General features: G+C 33.3%; 1 pseudogene; it reads left to right on the top strand.

Moving 5' to 3' along the window:
* Nucleotides 1-4,080, top strand: part of LOC139849260 (R-linalool synthase QH1, chloroplastic-like) — a 159,427-nt pseudogene extending 155,347 nt beyond the window's left edge.
* Nucleotides 4,081-24,879: the final 20,799 nt, after the last annotated feature.

Below are 24,879 nucleotides of genomic sequence, written 5' to 3'. Positions count from 1 at the left end.
TTGTTCGCAAACAAAAGTTAATCCTTCTAACTTGACTTTTAAAATCAACTAAACACATGTTCTATATCTATATTATATGCTAACTTAATGATTTAAAACCTGGAAACACGAAAAACACCGTAAAACCGGATTTACGCCGTCGTAGTAACACCGCGGGCTGTTTTGGGTTAGTTAATTAAAAACTATGATAAAATTTGATTTAAAAGTTGTTATTCTGAGAAAATGATATTTATTATGAACATGAAACTATATCAAAAAATTATGGTTAAACTCAAAGTGGAAGTATGTTTTCTAAAATGGTCATCTAGACGTCGTTCTCTCGACTGAAATGACTACCTTTACAAAAACGACTTGTAACTTATTTTTGTGACTATAAACCTATACTTTTTCTGTTTAGATTCATAAAATAGAGTTCAGTATAAAACCATAGCAATTTGATTCACTCAAAACGGATTTAAAATGAAGAAGTTATGGGTAAAACAAGATTGGATAATTTTTCTCATTTTAGCTACGTGAAAATTGGTAACAAATCTATTCCAACCATAACTTAATCAACTTGTATTGTATATTATGTAATCTTGAGATACCATAGACACGTATACAATGTTTCGACCTATCATGTCGACACATCTATATATATTTCGGAACAACCATAGACACTCTATATGTGAATGTTGGAGTTAGCTATACAGGGTTGAGGTTGATTCCAAAATATATATAGTTTGAGTTGTGATCAATACTGAGATACGTATACACTGGGTCGTGGATTGATTCAAGATAATATTTATCGATTTATTTCTGTACATCTAACTATGGACAACTAGTTGTAGGTTACTAACGAGGACAGCTGACTTAATAAACTTAAAACATCAAAATATATTAAAAGTGTTGTAAATATATTTTGAACATACTTTGATATATATGTATATATTGTTATAGGTTAGTGAATCAACCAGTGGCCAAGTCTTACTTCCCGATGAAGTAAAAATCTGTGAAAGTGAGTTATAGTCCCACTTTTAAAATCTAATATTTTGGGATGAGAATACATGCAGGTTTTATAAATGATTTACAAAATAGACACAAGTATGTGAAACTACATTCTATGGTTGAATTATCGAAATCGAATATGCCCCTTTTTATTAAGTCTGGTAATCTAAGAATTAGGGAACAGACACCCTAATTGACGCGAATCCTAAAGATAGATCTATTGGGCCTAACAAACCCCATCCAAAGTACCGGATGCTTTAGTACTTCGAAATTTATATCATATCCGAAGGGTGTCCCGGAATGATGGGGATATTCTTATATATGCATCTTGTTAATGTCGGTTACCAGGTATTCACCATATGAATGACTTTTATCTCTATGTATGGGATGTGTATTGAAATATGAAATCTTGTGGTCTATTATTATGATTTGATATATATAGGTTAAACCTATAACTCACCAACATTTTTGTTGACGTTTTAAGCATGTTTATTCTCAGGTGATTATTAAGAGCTTCCGCTGTCGCATACTTAAATAAGGACGAGATTTGGAGTCCATGCTTGTATGATATTGTGTAAAAACTGCATTCAAGAAACTTATTTTGTTGTAACATATTTGTATTGTAAACCATTATGTAATGGTCGTGTGTAAACAGGATATTTTAGATTATCATTATTTGATAATCTACGTAAAGCTTTTTAAACCTTTATTGATGAAATAAAGGTTATGGTTTGTTTTAAAATGAATGCAGTCTTTGAAAAACGTCTCATATAGAGGTCAAAACCTCGCAACGAAATCAATTAATATGGAACGTTTTTAATCAATAAGAACGGGACATTTCAGTTGGAATCCTAGCTTAATAGACATTTATTGACCAACATATGTTCTCTAGGTTGAGATCTACGGTTATTTGGTAATCCGAGTTTCGGTCACATTTTGGTGAACGACTTTATATGCTGCTAAGGTGAGTTTCATTTGCTCCTTTTTTAATTGCTTTTGAAATCTATATTTTTGGGCTGAGAATACATGCACTTTATTTTAAACGCAATGGATACAAGTACATACTAAATTCTACACTGAGTTTGAACCGAAAATCCCTTAGCTTTGGTAACTAGTAACTGCCGGTTATAAGAACTGGTGGGCGCGAGTAGTGGTATATGGATCCATAGGGCTTGACATCCCCGTCTGTTCCAGGTATAGAAACCCTAACCTGAACTATAAAACAGACGTATGCTATTTGAGTGTATCGTACATGTTGGTTGCATGTATGTTAAAACAGGATTACTTATTATAACGTTAAAGCTTAGTTACCAGGGTGCTCAATCTTGTAGAATATTTTGATAAACATTTCTGGATGAAACAACTGAAATCTTGTGATCCACCTTTATGTACAGATTATGTAAAATATTAAAACTATGAACTCACCAACCTTTGTGTTGACACTTGTTAGCATGTTTATTCTCAGGTTCCCTAGAAGTCTTCCGCTGTTTACTTATATGTTAGACAAGCTATGTGCATGGAGTCTTACATGGCATATTTTCAAGGAAACGTTGCATTCACCAAATCATCACCATGTATCTTATTTTGACTGCATTGTCAACGGAAGTACTATTATAAATTATTATTTACGGTGATTGTCTATATGTAGAAATCATCAGATGTCGAAAACCTTTGATTTAAATATTCATTTATGGTGTGCCTTTTCAAAAGAATGCAATATTTACAAAACGTATCATATAGAGGTCAAATACCTCGCAATGTAATCGATGAATGACGTGTTCGTCCATATGGATTTGGAGCGATCGTTACAAAAGGGCACGACTTATACATCTTTCATTGGGTTTACTCATAGTGTACTTTTTCTTGTACCGGGTTCTTTTATATTATAAGAATAAAGGAGACTCTTGGGGTGGATGTAGGCAGGGTTTGCCGAACCACGTTAAATCGTCGTGTTATCGGTTACTTTATTTGCTTTGTATTATTTCTCGCAAGTTTGTCTCAAACAAATTATATCCCCGGTTCCGCTGGTGTGGGTGCGCTAGGCAAGTTGTCGTACCAGTTTTCTTATTATTTTTTTTTTCTGAAAACTTATTTTTATTTTTATTTATGCGTTACGTTTTCTTGTTCTTGAAGGACGAATTGGCAAGAGGGGATGTTCCAAAATCAATACAGTGTTACATGAATGAGAGTGGTGTTACTGAAGACGAAGCTAGAGATTACATTGAGAAGTTAATAAGCGATTATTGGAAGAAACTTAACTATTAGAGGTATACACGTATTATTTAGGGACCAAGTTAAAAGTATGTATACTTGGAGAACAAGTTATGAGAAAATATTGTATAGATTTAGTTTTCTTATATTGTATTCTAGCTTATTGTACAAGTCTTGTATGTATTATAAATATCAATGAAATCATCCTCACAATGTGTGGAGAATTATTTTCTAATATGGTATCAGAGTTTTGGAAAAATATCTCACATCGATCATGGACAAAAACAAATGTATGCATATAAGTCAAAAGGGAAGTCCCTCTATCACCAATTGGTTTTAGAAAAGGATTGACTTTTGGACTTATGTGTTGTGCATGTTGTTAGACCATTCGATTTATCAATTCTGTCATGGTACCAGAGTTCAGGTAAACGGTTTTACAAAGCGAGTCCGAGTTAGGCCCCCATGTGTGTGCCGCCGTCGCAACAAAGAGATTGAGTCAGGTCTTCTTCTTGCCGCCATCTCTACAACCGTTCCACGCCTCGATGTGAGGGGGCGTGTTGGGAAAATATCCCACATCGGTCATGGACAAAAACAAATATATGCATATAAGTTAAAGGGGAAGTCCCTCTATCACCAATTGATTTTAGAAAATGATTGACTCTTGGACTTATGTGTTGTACATGTTGTTAGACCATACGATTTATCAATTCTGTCATTAACAAAGAACGAGTGCATTCTAATTCTCAATTTTTACAGGAGTTCATCGATTATGCAACAGATATACCTAGGATGGCTCAATTCATGTATAGCGAAGGAGACGGGCATGGTCGGCCAGATATTAGTAAATCGCGTGTAGAATCTTTGTTTTTCGATCCGGTTTAAGGGATTTAAAACAGTCAAAAATATTTGGGAAATCTTCATTTAAAGTGAAGGAACTTATTATATTATGTAACTATGATGCTAAATCTCATGTATTATCATTGGAGAATGAAATTATGAATAATCAATAAACGGGAAATAAACTTCAATAAGTTTCTAAACACCATAGTTAAATTCATATTTGTTTATAAATAGTGAATACGGGTTGGATTTTATTGATAAAAGTAAAACATATATGATATGTACATAGAAAGATAACAGAGGAAGGCTGGATATTAGAAACAGACCAAGTTGTTATGTTTGGTCAGAATTTGCAGACCAAAAAAGATAAACAATAATAACAACTACATGAAAATTAATAGTAAGTCTGAAACTAATGGTCTTCTAAATTACTAAAAATAGACCATTACAAGGACACTAATGTTATAACATAAGTATTTTTTTTTTAATGTTTTAAAGACTTGAAGGTACCATACCCATAAATAGCAAGCACCAAGTTTGACAAAAAAGAATGCACCAAATTCCACATTGATTAGTGATTTGAAGAACCAAAGAAAGACTTCAAAGTCTGAATCTTTTGGAGACAAGCTTCAGCTTTCTGCATCGCACTGCTGATCCCTTGAGTAGCTGTTTTTCTTCTTTTGCTGTAAACATCATCTTTTTCCCATTCCCCGTCTCTTTTTCTCGTTGATGATTCTGTATATTTCCACATATATTACTATTTAAACATATTTCTTTGTTACACTAAAGTGCATATTAATGTTAATGATACACCAGAGATTCTCTAACGGTTATAATCTATATTGATACAATTTTGATTTCAAAGATACAAAGTTCATAGATTGGAAAAATAACATTTTTTATGTTATTTGGATGGCACATATAATCAGGCAACACTTGTATATTTATTCACAACTACTCAATTTATTGTGAATAAACGCATTTAGTTCTTATTTAGTTTGGTGTAAGCAATCTTAAAATGGTCGTTTATAGTGTTGTAAAAATCAGATTCAATCCGCAAGTCATCGTCTTTTGAGAGGTCAAATCTGATAAATCAAACTTGGTGCAAAAACCGGTCAACCCATGGTCAACTCTCTATCAAACTAAGTAATCGACAAATCGGTAACCAAGTATGGATTAATCTGTCAAAATTGGTCAAAACAAATTTAGTTACCGATTTGTCCATTACTATTTCAAAGTCTCGACTGATTACTTCTCGATTAGGGTTAATTGCAACCTTGGTCGCTTAAAAGCTAAACACAACCTAATTATACAAGAGGTCTCATAGTCGAACCTACTAGTTGCATATATTGGAGTGATTAGGAAAAAGGGTAAAAAATTATCATCGGATACCCGGTTAGGTTGTATAAAGATACTTCCATTTCTTCGTGTGTAGGGAAAGTTTCCCTTGCCTGTTTACCCATTTAACTGGGCCCATTGCTATCATAACTAACAACACACTAGAATTAGATGTCACATCACCACCACTAATCAGGAAAACAATCAGACTAAAATACCCTTTAATTTTAACTTACTACTCACCAGTTGGGATCCGAATTTTTTATTCATTACCATGGTTTTAGATGAAATAAACAAAAGAAAAAAAAGAAGGAAAGGAACTTCATAGTGAATTAATTATCACTCTTAGAGTGCTCATAGTGTTATGGACTTTACCAAATTCATATTCATTGTAAAGTTAAATCATACCACTAGACTGTAAGCCGTTTGACTTTAAATAAACTAAAAAGCAAAAAGTATATCAAATACTTCTACACTAAATTTGTATTCTTAAGACTTTACAATAAGCTTTGAACATTTTAAATAAGCAATCCAACGACCCCATATCTAAATAAAAACAAAACACACACACACATAAATGCTGACACTTGTTCTAATAAGCAACCCCAATTCCCAAATAAGCTCTAAATAACATTTTCAAACGATGTAGTATAATTTAACTAAAATAACTATACATAACCACTTACTATTATAAAGAAATGAGAGTGTACCTTCAGTGACAACTGAAAAATGAAATAAGCGATGATGTTTGGGTGATTGTTCTTGTTCTTGTTCTTGTTGATCTAAAAGATGTATAAATTCCTTAAGCTCAAGCTTTAGATATTGATATTTAGTGGGGTATTGAGCTTCAAGACTCATCAGTTCTTGCTTAGCCAATTCCTTCATTGTTTTTGGTGGTTGAATTAAGCAATTGACAAACGTGCTCAGCTGCAGGGGTTTGGAGTAGATTAAATGGCGGACACAGTTTCTTAGGAGACTTGCCTGCCGTTGTAGTTTAAAAGGTCCTTTTATGCTTGCTCCGTATCCCAATGTTTATTTCCTTCTTTTTTGTTTTTTCTGATTATAATATTGTGTCACTCAATTTAAAATATTGGGAGCTTATTTGTAGAAAACTATTGTTTATTTTCCATCTCCATTTTAGTTTTGTTACACTTGTCAGATAAAAAAAAAAAAAAAAAAAAAAATCCTACGATGGCGAAAATAACTACTAGAACCGTAAAAAAATTAGATACGACACAATTAATTCATTAGTAAGATTCTCAACATACTTTGTTTTTAAAGTCAAATTCACACACTCACCTAATACTAACAGGAATATATACACCACGATATGTTCTAAGCAAGACTCGAACCCTTAACCTTAACACAGGTTGAAAACGCATGTAGGAATCGCGCGTCGAAGACTTGCGTCGAAATTGCGAGTTGAAAATGTTGGTCGATAAAGGAATTGACATGTTATGCGAAGTTGACACTTAACTGAGAAAGTTAACAAAAGTTAACAGCACCCCTCTTTTTGATCAACTTTTGAAAAAAGACTCCTTTTTTATATCCGAATGAAATATATTACCTAGAATATGAAAACAGAGAAAATATGTTACTTTTTTATGTAATTTGCCCTACATATAAATACACTCAATTTGGGTAGCTAACAAAATAACTGACAACACTATAACCAACTCTAACAAACTAACTAATTAACCAACTATGCACTACTTAAGGGGATGAGGTATTTGCAGAGCTTCATTCATTGACTTGAGGTTGCAGAGATGACCTTGTTGACTTTGTTGTTAACTGCACTACTTATGCCAACCCACCCCGCAAGTTGGCAATGTGTAAGGATCACATATGCCAAACTTGGAAATACATTTATAATGTGGAGTTTTGCTTAGCCCTTTTGTGAGTACATTTGCCACTTGGCTTGGAGATAGAAAAAAAACAGTACAGATGATTTCTGACTTAATTTATCTCGAACAAAGTGGCAATCAATTTCTATGTGTTTTGTCCTGGCATGTTGAACTCGATTGGAAGCTAAGAAAATTGCAAACTCATTGTCACAATAAACGTGGACATGTTTGGTTGCAGGTATTTTTGAGATCATTTAGAAGACTTTGTAGCCAAGTAAGTTCACATGTACAATCTGTTAGAGCCCTGTATTTAGCTTATGTGGAGGATCTTGAGACAACTTTTAGTTTTTAGACTGCAAGGATATAAGAAAAGGGCATAGAAAAATTCAGTAACCAGTAATGTATCTTCTGGAAGTAAGGCAGTTTGCCCAGTCACTGTCACAATAGGCCTTAAATGTTAGATTTGTGTTGAAAGGAAGTATAGACCTTGTCCTGGACAGTGTTTGATATATCTAAGTACTTTATGAAGAGCATTGAGATGACTAGTTCTGGGATTCTGACCAAATTCACTAAGTTCTTGAGATGCAATGGATATGTCAGGTTTAATGATGGTAGGATAGATGAGCTTGCACATCATATTTCTGTCATGTGATTTATCAATAAGTAGTTCATCTTATTTACTGATACTTTAATGTTTGGATCAATAGGAACAGAAGATGGTTTTTCATTAAGTATACCGGCAACATCAAGTAGTTCTAAGGCATATTTCGTTTGTGATTGATCTCGACTAAAAAGACACGTTTTTACCCCCGATATTTAGTCCTAAATACACTAAAGTAATTAACTTTATCGAAAAATTAAGCATTTGTTTGCCTTATTTGATAGATTAAGTGATCACAAGGACAAAGAAGCTGCGAAAACATACTTAAAACGAAGAATCTAGAGCGAAAATGATGAAACCAAGTTACGACCTCAGAAATAAGCCAAACACGGGCTGCCAAGCCAAGCCACACGGGCTGCCAAGATCCAACACGGGATGCCATTCTGACCAATTACACGGGTACTCTCCACGACCAAAGCAGCACCCGGGCAGTCTCTACGGGCAAACACCAATTCCACGGGCACCCACCAGTGGCTACCCAATTCTACATGGGCAGTCTCCACGGGCTGCCAGGCTCAGTTTCCTCCTATAAAAAGGCTAATTTTCATCAATTTAAACACACTTCTCAACCACTTCTTTCACTACAAAAAGTAGTTTCTCTCTAGCTTTTAAGCTAGATACTTTCGAGGCCTTCTCACCTCTGAGCAGGAAATCTAGTACCCAGAGGTGAACGTCGAAGATAGTACTAGGAGCATTAGAGAGAATGTCAGTATTTGTAACGGTTAAGACCACGTTTGTATACGACGAACGCTTTCCTTAATTTAATAATATGGTTTTGATTTTTTAAGTTACTATCACTATATGCATCTGTTTATCCGTTATAACTGTTTCGTTTGCTGATTATCTATCTGAGCATTTGAGTTGTTGTTATACTGAACCCCGCCGGATTTAGGAGTCTAATTTAAGGACCACCCTTTCCAATTACCCACTTGGCTATAACCTAGTACTAGGATTTGATCACTCTTAGATTACAGGGTAAGTAGTTATCAGTGTTTAACGTCACAATATGGTTTAGTACCTATGTATGGTTAGTAACATATATGTCATAGAAGAGCTGCCCAACATTGGTTGTGATTAGAATAGTATTATAGTACTCTTTGAATGTTGGTCTATTCATAAGCATGGTTCGCGTCAGAAGCAAGATCTCAATGTGATAGGTCAGATCATGTTGAGATTAGAAGAAGAGACAAGTTAGAATGAGATTCAGTATGTATGAAGGAGACTCGGTATAAGAGAGAATCAATAAGATTTACATTCCACAGCTTCTAGAACTCGTTTACAATGTAATGGCTTTCTAATTAGGACTACATAGGTTCCTTATATAGCCATCTTCTAAGGAACCTTCATTTAAGCATGTTTCACATTAACACTATACAACTTCGAGGTCCTAACAATCTCCCCCTTAGTGTTAAATGTGAAATTTACAATATAATCCTATTGAGTAATCTTGAGAGGTCCAAACGTTGGTTTTCATCGTGTTCCATCTGGTTTTGAAACTTCTACTTGATTTTCTGAAATTTGCTTGGAAGGTTTCCAGATGCCCCACGCTTTTCTTGGATCTCCCTCATGTAATGGATATTCATCCATTTCTTTAAAATACCTTCTTTTTCTTTGGCCACAAAGAATCTCAAACTGTCTTGTACAGATCCGGAGCTTCAGACGATCTCTGATATGCTTTATGAACTCTCCAAGACCCATTTTCATGTCAATGTTATCAAACTTGCATTGACAAATTTTAAGATACTTCAGTACAGCCTTGAGTGTACCATCAGAGTATTTGTTTAACTCTTCAGTGCAGATGAACGCTTTTTCTTTCTGAGAATTCACGAATACAAACCCTTCAGGTTCGAATTGCATTTGAAACATTCCCATATCCTTCAGTCCCTATGTGAATTGATTCGGACAAGTAATTCGAATCTTTTTCCTATTTGCTTCGAGACCAATTTAAAAATCTTCACGTCTCATCAGTTCAATTGTCTCCATCATGTATCTTTTCACAGCTTCTAAAGCTTGAGCCTTAGCAAAAGGTCGAATGGTGATCATACTGAGGTAGTTATAGATGTGAATGATGTCAAGCATATCTAGATTTTGAAAATCAGCTTCTGTGAACTTGTATTCCTTCTCATCTTCTCTAATAACGTGGAATTGACTGATGACGTCTTTTTTCTCACTTATCTCTACTCCAACTCGAGTAATATTTAACACTTCTGAAATACGATACTTTCTTTGAAGCCACAAATCATCTTCATTCTTGTTGATATGTTTCCTCCACATAAACTCATACCAGTTTCTTTCACTTGCTGGAAGCAATCGTGAATCTATATAGGTAAACCTTTTACTTCTTGATGTTTCGTGAATGCGGAAGATCTTATACGCGTTTTCCTCGATGAATGTGTTTCGTAACGTTAGGAAATCATGTTCAACTCCCAATAACAATCTTTGGTCCCGATTCTTAAAGAATATACCGTTGTTGTATTTGAATCTAGAATTCACTGTTTCACTTGAAATAGAGGTATCAGAAGTTGAAGTCTCATTTGCATTTGTTGGATTTGAACTTGATGATGGTGTAGAATTTGATGAATGATCTGTAGGATTTGATGTGTCATCAGTTGGAGCATTATCTTCTTCAATATGATTAAAGATGTCATCATCATTTGGATTAACATAAAGATTATCTCCATCTTCATCAGTAGAATCCATTTCGTCATCACTTTCCGTTACCAGATCAGGATTCCCTTCATCCACAATTTCTACATCTTCAGGAATAGAAGATACTGCAGATAATTTACTTAGAACGAAAAATCCATCATCATCTGTTTCTTCAAGATAGAAATCACTTAAATTCAAATCCCCATCTATCGGTCCACTTTCAGCCTCTGATTGAATAATTGGAATTATGACTTGCTCAGATTCCTTGTCAACAATATCATCATGAATAGAAACTGTTTCTGATTCTGTTTGAACTTGTTGAGCTTGAGAAGCTGATGAAGACCCCACACCACCCCTAGTAGAAATGTTCACCGTTAGATATTCTCAATCTACTCCTATCTCCCCCTCATGACTATTCTGAGGATCGGAATCGTCATGTTCATCATCATGATGAGGACTTAGAGGAGAAGAGCAGGAAGTAAGCGGATATCGTACTCTAGCGCGAAACATTGCTTGAAGCAAAGTTCGTTGAAGAACATCAAGATTGACTTTAGAAAACATATGACTGAAATATTCTTGCTCCAAAGCATCATAATAATTTGGTGAATGCGTGGGTGATGGTGGTAAAGTAACAATAGGAACAGCAGCAGCAGCATCGGTTGAAGGCGATGTCAGTGGAAGTGTGTGAGTTGTCGTGAGGGCAGGAAAGGATAAATGTGCGGTATTATACTTATATGTAGGGTTGTACATACTACTAGTCAGATTCGTGATATCCCCTTCTGATGGAGGTTGGGTAACAACCGGAGTTGTCACCGGCAAAGTTTCTTTCGAAGCATCCGCCTCCATGACTTTAGTCTTATGGGACTCTGACAAAGTAGCAGAACTACCCGTTGGTTTAGCTCTCGCAGAGATATTTCTATCTCTGACTCCTGAAATCACTGATATACCATGAGGTGGCACATCTCTTTCAGTTAAAGACTCTTCCTTCAGACCCTGAGATTCAGAATCTGAAAGAGAAGTGGTTTGAACCAATGGATCAATTTCTTGAACCAAAGGAACAGTCTGCTGGAAGTTTGATAAATATCCCGAAGGATTGTCATGTTGACGCGTTTTCATGGGGCGCGGCAGATCTTCCTTATCAAGATAAGCCGGACCTCGAGACCCTGTTGTACGTTGAGGCACAGGAGGATTTCCAGCCGATACGCAAGGTGCCTTTTCAAGATTTTTTAGCTCCCCTTTGGCCGTTCTGGACTTCAATGATTGAGTTTCCTCAATCGATTGAGTCAACACAGACTTTACTTCAGAGGAAGACTTTACTTCCTTAGATGCCGAAGCATCTTGCTGGGTAGGATTTATTGTTAAGTCCTGTTTAGATTGGATGGACTGATTGGTCTTTTTACCATCCGTGCGTTTAGCTCTCTTGCCTACAGAAGCTTGCGCTTCATTTAGTGTAGGGCTTACTGTTATTGTTGGATGTGATACGGAAATGGGTGAGGGTGACCTAATAGGCTCTAGGTCTTGGTCCGTATCACCAATGGTTGGAGTAACTGTTTGGCATATGATATGATTCGTAGTCCTAGATCTAGTTACTCGTAGGGTTGGCGGAGTCTGTATCATCTCATCAGGTATATATCGTGTTCTCTTTGGAGAATGTTTGGGAGATGATTCAGTTGCTGAAGAATCGGTGTCACTGCTTGCCTCAGGTGTTGTTGAAAGGGTTGGTTCAATCCTAGGTGAACTAGGTTCCCTGATCCTCACGGGTTGAGCTTGGTGTGCTACCCTAGAACGTTTGAGGTTTACCCTAAGTGGAGGATTAGCTGGCTCGGGTGGTTGTACTACAGGTTCCTCTACAACCTCTGGGCTGGAACTGCGGCGGGTTCAATTTGTACTTGTTGTACCGGGTTCGGAAGAGGTATTCCTACAACCTCAAAATATGAACGCATTCGAGCGTCTTGGGATTCAACTAGCCTTACTAGCCAATTTGCAATCGACGCAGTGAATTGATTGTCAGAAATCACCGGGGTATTCATCTTCAACTCCCCAAATCTCTTCATCTGTAATCCATGTGTACCTGGTACAAAAATATTTGCATTTCTGCAAGCATTTATAGCATCATGGATAAAGATACAGAAAAACCTTTCACAAGAGATGTAGGAACCCCTTGGTTTATCAACTTGAGCCTAAACCAGATCCCAAAGAAGTTCTGCATAATCTGGAGTTTCCACTCTTGTGAAAGAGTAGAACAATCTCAGCATTGGCACAGTAAGGCTATCAGATCCACTCCTTGTCATCAGTAAGCATCTGTTGATGATTGAGAAGATCACGTACCACCGTGAGTGTAGATATTTCTTCTGAAACTTAGCTGGTGCAACGTTAGTAGCTCCAACATATCCAAGATGGAAGATTGAACTCATCATCTGCTGAGTTGCAAGTAAAGCAGGAGCATTCTGAACAATAGGAAGCTGAAAGATCCTCCTGAAGTCAGCCTTTGTGATACTCCTCATTCCTTGTACTCCTCGTAGCTCAAATTCAAATTTGGCTGGTTCTCCCTCTGGATTGACAGCAGTAGGTTGTGTAGCTTCCATAAACTTAATTGTTCTATTCAGAAGCTCTAGATCTGTTACAGCCACACTGGCAGTAGAGCTTAGAGCAGGCCATAACATATGCCTCTCTAGAATTGCAGTCCAATAGTTGTAGGGAATATTGGTTTCAGAGTTGATGAAGTGATTGTTCGCCATTTAGCTGTATAAATAAGAAATAGAAGACCACAAGATATTATCATAAAACACATATCTCTATTCTTATTTCCTTTGAAATCCTTTGTATTTTTCAGATTTTATAATTTTTATGATTTTTTCTAAGTTATAAAAATCATTTATTCCAAATATGAACAAGCAATTGACAAACATGACATTCGTATGATATTCATCACATTACACAATCATCATGTAAAGTCAACTATATAACACAAAGAATCAGAACAACACTTAGTCAAGTTTGAGCACAATTCAAGCAGACTCGGTATTCTTGAAAAACTTCGGATTCGGTAACCAAATAAGCTTGAGTTTTCAATTCAAAGACTTAGATAAAATATGTTAAGTGTTTCAAGTAAAAAATCACATAATTTCAAAGTACCAAATAACAGACTCGGTAGTATGCCAAGAACATATTCGGTATCTTCAAAATTCAAAGATAATCACTCAAACATGCATATTCAGTCTCATATCATGCAAAAACATAATCATAATCGATTAACAACTCAATCAAATCAGGAAAACATGTTAATCATTTGAACAGACTCTGTACTGTAGCAAGAACACATTCGGTATATACAGAATCCATCAAATAATCAATTAAACATGTAATCAGACTCGGTCAATTGATAGATCAACCAATGTAACATAGATTTGACAAGATTTCATGTTAATTATCCTAATCATATGAGTTTAATCTAAGATTCAAGATTTTCGACTCAGATTCGGTATAATCAACACTTTTTCAAAATTGAGTGTCACAATGTTGCTATTTGCAATCTTTTCTGGTTTATAAACATTCAATTATCTCAGATCTACAATATATGCATCTTAGATTTAATGAAAACAAAGAAATACCAAGAATTTGAAGATACAGAAGATCGGACTCGGTAGATTAGGAAGACTCGATAAGTTAAGTCATATTCGGTATGCAATTAACTCAAAGTGAGATAAAGTTTGACTTTGACCATCCTATTTATAGATACCGAATGATTTTGAAAACATGGGCCTTATCGAATTGGCCTATTTTACCGAATGCAGTCCATTTTCAAATTTAAACAAATTAATTTCAAATTTTGACAAATCTTTTATCAAAAATCATTCAAGATTATCACATTTTCAATGAAAAACATTTTTGAGACAATTTTTGAAAATTTTGAACTTACGTAATCTGTACTGTTGGTTGTCAGATTCGGTATAATGCTAAAAGTAGCATTTATTCTGTAAAATACAAATTTTTTTTGATTTTAACTTTTACAATTTTTTATGAATTTTTCCAAAACAAGATTTGTACTTAGAAAAACTTTGAATTATGTACAAAGTACAAATCTTCAGTGATTCCAATTGTTAAAACGGGTTGCATACTGAGATGTATACAAGCCTTAGTGAATTATTTCAGATATACAACTAATATTTTTATAAATTCACTTTTGAAAATCAATTTTTTTTTTCATTTTCTCCCCCTCAAAATGTGATTTACAAGAAAGTAAATCAACATTTTGATATGTTCCCAAGAAAATGAATTAACTCCCCCTTAAAATATGATATCAATGAGTTACCTCCCCCTTTCGTAATCATTGAAAAATAAACCCAGGAAGTTAACATATATCTAAAGGCCCCCCCTGAAAGATAATATCTAAAGCAGAAGAAATCAGTTGATCCCCCTAGAAAGTATTTACTCCCCCTAAACACAAGATCCGAAGTATAAGTCCCAATAGAACTAAGGAAATTAAGCACTATACTCTTCCATGCTAATCTCTTTGATCAAGAAATTTAGCCTAAGTTCATCTAAGGGTTTAGTGAACATGTCAGCTAATTGCACTTTGGTAGGCACAAAGTATAACTCTACATCTCCTTTTTCTACATGGTCCTTAATGAAATGAAAACGAATATCTATGTGTTTAGTCTTAGAATGCTGGACCGGGTTGCTTGTAATTGCTATAGCACTTTGAGAATCACAGTAAATTGGGGTCTTAGAAATCTTAAAGCCATAGTCCAAAAGTTGAGTTTGCATCCACAAAACTTGTGAACAACAGTGAGCTGCAACAATATACTCAGACTCAGCTGTTGATAAAGACACACAGTTCTGCTTTTTGGATGACCAACCAACTAGCCTATTCCCCAACATCTGAATTGATCCAGATGTGCTTTTTCTATCAACATGACAACCGCCATGATCCGCATCAGTATAAGCAGTGAGATTGAAATCGGATCCATGAGGATACCAGATTCCAAGGTTAGGTGTACCTTTAAGGTACTAGAAAATCCTAACAACTGCTTTGGAGTGGGATTTCTTAGGTTTTGACTGAAAGCGGGCACAGACAGTTACAACAAGTGTAATATCTGGTCTACTTGCAGTCAGATACATTAAAGAGCCAACCATGCTTCGCTAAAGCCTAACGTCAAAGGGTTCCCCATTAGCATCAGCATAGAGTAAAGTCCTCATTGGGGTTGTCATTGGTTTTAAAGCAGTCATTTTAAAACATTTTAGCATATCATTGATATACTTTGTTTGACAGATAAAAATCCCGTTTGGTAATTTTTTATTGTAACCCCAAGAAGAAATTAAGCTGGTCAAGCATGCTCATTTAGAATTTGTTGGCCGTAAGGTCACCAAATTCTTTGCATAAGGCCGGAGATGTGGAAGCAAAAATAATGTCATCAACGTAAATTTGAACCAAGAGAATGTAACCGTGATTTTTACGGATGAATAGCGTTGTATCAATCGTTCCACGAGAGAAGCCATTATCCAGCAAATACTTTGTCAAGGTCTCGTACCATGCACGCGGTGCTTGCTTCAGACCATACAAAGCTTTCTCCAAGTAGTAGACGTGGTTTGGATGAATGGGATAGATAAAGCCTTCTGGTTTATCAACATAAACTTCCTCTTGAGGATGACCGTTCAGAAAAGCAGTTTTGACATCCATTTGAAACACCGTGAACTTCATATGAGAAGCAAATGCAAGGAAAAGACGAATAGCCTCAATCCTAGCAACTGGAGCAAACGTTTCGTCATAATCAATCCATCTTGTTGTCGATATTCCTTGGCCACAAGATGTGCCTTGTTTCGAACCACAATTCCATCAAAATCCTTCTTGTTCTTAAAAATCCACTTAACCCCTATTGGTCGTTGACCCGTTGTTCTTGGAACTAATCGCCATAATTTCAAACAATCAAATTGATTGATCTCTTCTTGCATTGCTACCACCCAGTTCGGATCTAGTAAAGCTTGAGCAACCGTTGTTGGTTCAATCTTACTAAGAAAGGCGGTGTATAAACACATATTCCGAGTTGCCCTTCGAGTTGAGACTTGAAACGACCCGTCAAAGTACACTTGACAACCATCGTTATCTTGGTCCCACAGCTTGATCATAACTCTATATGAATTTGATAAATAACCTTGCATTCTTTATTTAAAAATGATATCCTATAAAGGAAACCTACCAAAATGTGTAAGTTTAGAAAAACCATACATTATTACTTAACCAAAAGTTGACCAAAACAAGTCAACAACATCCACTATTAAATGTATCAAAATAGAATGCAAGTTAATGTTTAACAAAACCTGTCATCATAAATATGCAGACTCTCTAAGTACAGCGGAAGCAATCAATCATGAACCTGAGAATAAAACATGCGAGTAACTGTCAACAAAAATGTTGAGTGAATTATAGGTTTAATATTGCAAATAATATTTAATTTAAACCATAAAAATTTATGTTTGAAAACATAAAAACTCCTTTTTGGAGTACAAAATTATATGCTAGAAAACATATAAAAATATTATTCCATTTTCCGTGAGCCACCTGGTAACCACTTAACCATTTATTTACCCTTGACAAACACAATAAATAATATACACCGAACAAGTGTATCTTCAACTAAATACGAAGTACTAAACATTTCGATTATAAATTGCTAGCGCGACTAGCTCGAAATGGGGTTGTCAAACCCGATAGATCTATCCATAGGATTCGTGTTCACCAGTAGAAACCAGTGATTAAAATTACCAGATTAGGAAATATTTTTGTTCGACTCACAATGAATAATTTAAACCAACTTCCACTTGTGTCCAATACGTAAAAATAAAATGCATGTATTCTCATCCCAAAAGATTTAAAATAGAAAAATGGGACTATAACTCACCTTAAAGCAAATGAAGTAACCACACAAAAATGCAAACAACAAACGAAGTAAAGTGATCAAGAATGATCACAACGCCTACCTATAAATAAAGCAGGTCGATATAAATAACTAACTTAGGTCAAGTCTTAGTATGATAGCTATGGTACATGTTGCAAGTAGACATAGAATAATACTCAACATGCATCGGTTTGATCAGAACAGCGTACGGACACACACTTTCTATTTTTAGAAAGTTTCTATTTTTAGCAGGTTTCCATTTTTGGAAAGTTTCTATTTTAGGAAAGTTTCTACTTTTGGAAAGTTTCTATTTTTGGAAAGTTTCCAAATTTAGAAAGTTTTCATATTTAGAAAGTTTCTATTTTTAGAAAGTTATTAAGTTAGGAAAGTTTCCTTAATTAGAAAGTCAACAAAAGTCAATTGAAAGTCAAAGTCAACCGAAAGTCAACTCAAAAGTGAACCTTGGTCAAACACAGTCAACATTAATTTTAAAAGTATAAGTTATAATAATAATATAAGTTATAATGTTAATTAAAGTCAAATATGTATAATTATGTCATATCATAAGTTTAATTAAATTAAAATGAATTATTAAAGTTAACATAAGTTTAAATGATATAATTAATATAACATAAGTATTTAATTAAGTAATTAAATATTAATCATAATATAAGTATTGTTAATTAATAATAAATTTTAATCATGTCATAAGTATCATTAATTAATAATGAATTATTAATCATATATAAAGTTTCTAATTGTAATTATTAAACCATAAGTATTTAATAATTAAATTATAATTAAATAATAACTAAGCCTTATAATAATTAAATAATTAATTAATCCTTATTATAAGTCTTATTATAATAATCTCATAATATAAGTTTAATACTTACCATAAGTATTTTTCATTAATAATAAAAGTATTATTAATCATAAGTTTAATTAAATCATAATTAGTTAATAAATGATATAATAAATATATATATCATAAGTATTAAATTAGAATAATTACTTTTTATATCATAAGTAATTTATTAATAATGAAATTCATTATTTATATCATAAGTCTTATTTAATAACCATAAGTTTTAATTAAAAGTTCATCGGGTCATAACTTGAGCCCCGGGAATCAGTTTTCGGCGAGTCTTATATATATCTTCGCCTAACCAACCCACCCGACACATTAGTGTGCTCAAGAACACCCCAAGAATAGCCACCAAGTCGTGACCTACATCCATTAATCAATTTGGAGCTTTAATCCGTTCAAAAACATGTTTTAGTCTTACCTGGTGATCCGTGGCTCGGATTTCGATGACCCGAATAAAATGTCCCGTTCATAATAATTATAAACGTTTCATATTAATTGATTTCGTTGCGAGGTTTTGACCTCTGTATGATACGTTTTTCAAAGACTGCATTCGATTTTTGAAACAAACCATAACCTTTATAATTGCTATAAAGGTTTAAAATATTACGAAGATTATCAAATAATGATAATCTAAAATGTAGCGTTTTCACACGACCATTACATAATAGTTTACAATAATATTACACAACAACTTAAGTCTTCGAATGCAGTTTTTAAACAATATTGTACAAGCATGCAGACTCCAATCCTGTCTTTATTTAGCATGCAACAACGGAAGCTCTTAATAATCACCTGAGAATAAACATGCTTTAAACGTCAACAAAAATGTTGGTGAGTTATAGGTTTAACCTATATATTTATCAATCGTAATAATAGACCACAAGATTTCCTTTTCATTTCTCATAAATACACATCTCATATCAGACATTTCACAAACTGCATAGAGATAAAAATCATTCATATGGTGAACAACTGGTAACCGACCTTAACAAGATGCATATAGAATATCCCCATCATTCCGGGACAACTTCGGACATGATAAATTCGAAGTACTAAAGCATCCGCGACATGGATGGGGCTTGTTGGGCCCTATAGATCTATCTTTAGGATTCGCGTCAATTAGGGTATTTGTTCCCTAATTCTTAGATTACCAGACTAAAAGGGGCATATTCGGTTTAATAATTCAACCATAGAATGTAGTTTCATGTACTTGTGTCTATTTTATAAAACATTTAAAAAAATTTGCATGTATTCTCATCCCAAAAATATTAGATTTTAAAAGTGGGACTATAACTCACTTTCACAGATTATTACTTCGTCAGAAAATAACACTTGGCCACTGGTCGATTCACGAACCTATAACAAATATATACATATATATCAAAGTATGATCAAAATATATTCACAATATGTTTTATTATGTTTTAATGATTTAAGTTTATTAAGTTAACAGTCCAACGTTCGTAGTCCACAATTAGTTGTCCACAGTTAGTAGTACAGAAATAAATCAATATATATTATCTTGAATCAATCCACGACCCAGTGTATACAAGTCTCAGACTCGATCACAACTGAAAGTATATATATTATTTTGGAATCAACCTCAATCCTGTATAGCTAACTCGAACATTACCGCATATAGAGTGTCTATGGTTATTCCAAATAATATATATAGATGACGTCGATATGATATGTCAAAACATAGTATACGTGTCTATGGTCTATCAAGATTACATAATATATGTTAGAATACATATATAATACAATATAAGTTAGTTAGGATATGGTTAGTATAGATTTTTGTTAAATCATCCCGTAGTCAAATTAACCATTTTTAACCAATATTGTTTTACCCATAACTTCTTCGTTTTAAATCCGTTTTGAGTGAATCAACTTGCTATGGTTTCATATTGAACTGTATTTTATGAAACTAAACAGAAAAAGTATAGGTTTATAGTTGAAAATACAGGTTACAAGTCATTTTTTTAGAGGTAGTCATTTCAGTCGAAAAACGACGTCTTGATGACCATTTTGAAAAACATATTTTCACTTTGAGTTTAACCATGATTTTTGGATATAGTTTCATGTTCATAAGAAAAATCATTTCCCCAAAAGAATAACTTTTAAATCAAAGTTTATCATAGTTTTTAATTATCTAACACAAAACAGCCCTCGATTTCACTACGACGGCGTATGTCCGGTTTTACGGTGTTCTTCGTGTTTCCAGGTTTTAAATCATTAAGTTAACATATCATATACATATAGAACATGTGTTTAGTTGATTTTAAAAGTCAAGTTAGATGTATTAACTTTGTTTGTAAATAAGTTTAGAATTAATTAAACTATGTTCTAGTTATTACAAGTTTAAATCTTCAAATAAGATAGTTATATATGTATGAAACGAATGATGTTATGAACATCATTAATACCTCAAGTTTAGTAGGTAAACCTACTAGAAGTGACAAGAAATGATTTAGCTTCAAAGGATCTTGGATGGATTGAAAGTTCTTGAAGTAGAATCATGACACGAAAACAAATTCAAGTAAGATTTCTACTCGAATTAAGATTGTTATAGTTATGGAAATTGAATCAAAGTTTGAATATGAGTATTACCTTGAATTATAATGATAACCTAATGTAAATAACAGAGGTTTCTTGATCTTAGATGATTACTTGGAATGGATTAGAAAGCTTGGAAGTAGACTTGCAAACTTGAAAGTGTTCTTGAAGTTTACTTGAGTAGTTGTTTTGAAAGTTGATATAGGTTAGGATTTATGAACTAGATTGAGCTAGATTTTGTTGAAGATGATGAAGAATACTTAGAACACCAAGAGAGAACTTGAGAGAGATAAGTTTGATGCATGAAATTTGAAAAATGAAAGTGTTATGGTTAGTAAAAAAAACGTGATCCTACACTTGAATATAAGGTTCCATTAGTTTGTATTTTTGTTAGATATTTTATGCTAGTTGCCAAATGATGGTTCCCACATGTCTTGGTGACTCACAAGGGCTAATAAGAGCTGATCATTGAAGTGTATATACAAATAGTATGTACATCTAGGAGCTGTGTATTGTATGAGTACGAATACGGGTGCATACGAGTAGAATTGTTGATGAGAATGAATGAGAATGTAATTGTAAGCATTTTTGTTAAGTAGAAGTACTTTGATACGTGTCTTGAAGTCTTTCAAAAGTATACTAATACTTCTTAATATACTACATGTATATACATTTTAACTGAGTCGTTAAGTCATCTAAGTGTTGTTTTGAAACCTTTAAGTTAACGATCTCATTTTATGTTATTAACTCAATGTTTATTATATCTAATGAGATGTTAAATTATTACATTATGATGATATTATGATGTATAAATATATCTTAATATGATATATATATATATATATATATATATATATATATATATATATATATATATATATATATATATATATATACATTAAAATGTCGTTACAACGATAATCGTTACATATATGCCTCGTTTTGCAATTCTTAAGTTAGTAGTCCTGTTTTACATATGTAGTTCATTGTTTGAAATGTCCCATTCATATTGATTATAAACGTTCCATATTAATTGATTTCGTTGCGAGGTTTTGACCTCTATATGAGACGTTTTTCAAAGAGTGCATACATTTTTAAAACAACCATAACCTTTATTTTATCAGTAAAGGTTTTAAAAAACATTACGTAGATTATCAAATAATGATAATCTAAAATATACTGTTTACACACGACCATTACATAATGGTTTACAATAGAAATATATTACATTGACATATGTTTCTTGAATGCAGTTTTTACACAATATCATACAAACATGGACTCCAAATCTTGTCCTTATTTTAGTATGCAACAGCGGAAGCTCTTAGTATTCACCTGAGAATAAACATGCTTTAAACGTCAACAAAAATGTTGGTGAGTTATAGGTTTAACCTATATATATCAAATCGTAACAATAGACCACAAGATTTCATATTTCAATACACATCCCATACATAGAGATAAAAATCATTCATATGGTGAACACCTTGTAACGACCCGGATTTTTCCAATCGTTTTATACTTATGAGATTAATATTTACATAAATTAAACCTTACCAACATGATAAGCAATCCAAAGTGTTGAGACTTGTGTTTTTAAAAAGAGTTTTACACAACGTTTGACCGTCCAATTTGACCGATGATATCATGAACTATATAACATACGATAATTATGCATTTGTGTATATATATGTATTTATATATATTTAACATGATCTAAGGATGGTTTAACATCTCATTGTGTACTAATGACAATGAGTTATAAGTATATTTTGAAACTATTAATTTAAGTTTTCAAAACGATAACTATACGTAACATTCTTTGATATATATACTTATAACCTATAATGCTTATACATGTATTGTATATATAATGTATTTAATCACTTTTTAAGGACTTAAATACATAAAACAATATAAGTATATTCACAAAAGATAGCTATATTTGAATTCTCATTCCGTTTCCTCAAGATTTCTATACGTATATCTAGGGTATATGTACCCGTATCATACCCAGCTTCTATATGTATTTACTATTGGTATATACACATCAAATCAACATCCTAATCAATATTATTACTGCCCTAGATATGAGGTAACTAGGATTTGTCAAGTAGCATGAATTATTAGTAAGAAAACAAAATTAGGAATCCTTTTCTTTCTTTATAAACTAAAAACGTTTTTATGAATGAACACCATTTCTTCACTCCATTTTCTCATACCTACACCCTCATTTCTCTCTTAAAATACTCCTAACTTCATACTTGATCATCTCCAAGCATTTTTCCCATCATTTAGCTTCAATTACAAGCCTTAAACACCATAAGAAAACTCTTTCAAGAACATATCAAAATAACCACCCATTTGAAGAAGTATACTTCTAACCTTTTGATCTAACTCCATCACTCTTTGATTCCAAGATTTTTTATTATCTCTTACAGTAACTTTGTCCAAGTAACTTGAGGTAGTAACCTTGTTCATAATCTTGTTCGATTCATAATTATATAGCTACCTTATTTTATGTTGTAAAATTTTAACAACAAGAACATAGTTTGAATGATTTCAAACTTGTTTGCAAACTAAACAGATCCTTCTAACTTAACTTTTAAAACACTTCAAGACCTGTAATATATCATAATTATATGCTAACTTAACAAGATATAACTTGGTTTTACAAAGAACATCTTAAAAACTGAATCTACGTCGTCGGAGTGCAACCGGGGGCTGTTTTGGGTTGGATAATTAAAAACCATCTTGAACTTTGAATTGGAAGTTCATGTTCTGGAAAAATGATATTTCTTATGAATATGTTAACACATAAAAATTTCATGGTCTAACTCAAAGTGTAAGTATTTTTAGAAAAATGATCATTAAATGTTGTTTTTATGATGGAAAATGATCACTTTCATAAGTTTCACCAAAGTTTGACCTATAACCTATGATTTCGAATATAAACTAAGGTATTTTTAGTTCATATTCTTAAAATTTGACTCGATCCAAGGATGTGGCAAGTTGAACCAACAAAAACGGAGTTGTAATGAAGAAACTACGACTAAAACAAGATTGGGTATCTGAAGCTAGTTTAGCTACGAAAATATTTGGAGAAAAAGTAAATTAATCATATCTTTTCTAATTAATATGATATTTTATATATAATTACTTATGATTTGATTTTATATATTTCAGGACCACCCGTAAACAACACGAGAAGATTAATCATAAGATCTCATGATTGTACGCAACACGTCATTTGACAACACTGTACTTTATGTACGCAACACGTCATTTGACAACATGGTACCATGGGTCGAGATTAATTCTGATCAATACGAATACGATGGGGTCTTTATTTATTTTATTTAAGCAACTGATTGTAGACCACTAACATCGGACTGCTAATTACGGACTAAGAAAATATTAAAAGTATTAAAAGTATATATATATATATATATATATATATATATATATATATATATATATATATATATATATATATATATATATATATATATATATGTAACGATTACTTAAAAAGAAAATATGTTGATATATTATATATATGGTTAGGTTCGTGATATCTATCAGAGACCAAGTCGAATTAAATACCTTCAAGGCAAAAGTGAGTTTCATTTGCTCCCTTTTTAATTGCTTTTGCAATACATATTTTTGGGCAGAGAATACATGCGCTGCTTTTATAAATGTTTACGAAATAGACACAAGTACTTAAAAATATATTCTACGTTGAGTTGTACCACTGGCATACTTCCCTGTAGCTTGGTAACTACTATTTACATGTGGTATTGTAAACGCGAATCCTGTTGATAGATCTATCGGGCCTGACAACCCCAACCGGACTGGACGACCAGTATTCAACGGTTGCACAGTACTTCGTTTTGGTGACTACACTTGGTACGGTGTAGTGAGATTTCATAATAAAGGGAATATGCGACGTTGATTAAATGTTAAGTATGGTTACCAAGTGCTCAACCACTTAGAATGCTTTACATACACTTGCGAGTGTAT

This window comes from Rutidosis leptorrhynchoides, chromosome 5, assembly GCF_046630445.1.
Source record: "Rutidosis leptorrhynchoides isolate AG116_Rl617_1_P2 chromosome 5, CSIRO_AGI_Rlap_v1, whole genome shotgun sequence".
NCBI lineage: Eukaryota > Viridiplantae > Streptophyta > Magnoliopsida > Asterales > Asteraceae > Rutidosis > Rutidosis leptorrhynchoides.
The sequence above is the reverse complement of the archived record's forward strand: the minus strand, read 5'-3'. Positions and strand labels throughout refer to the sequence as shown.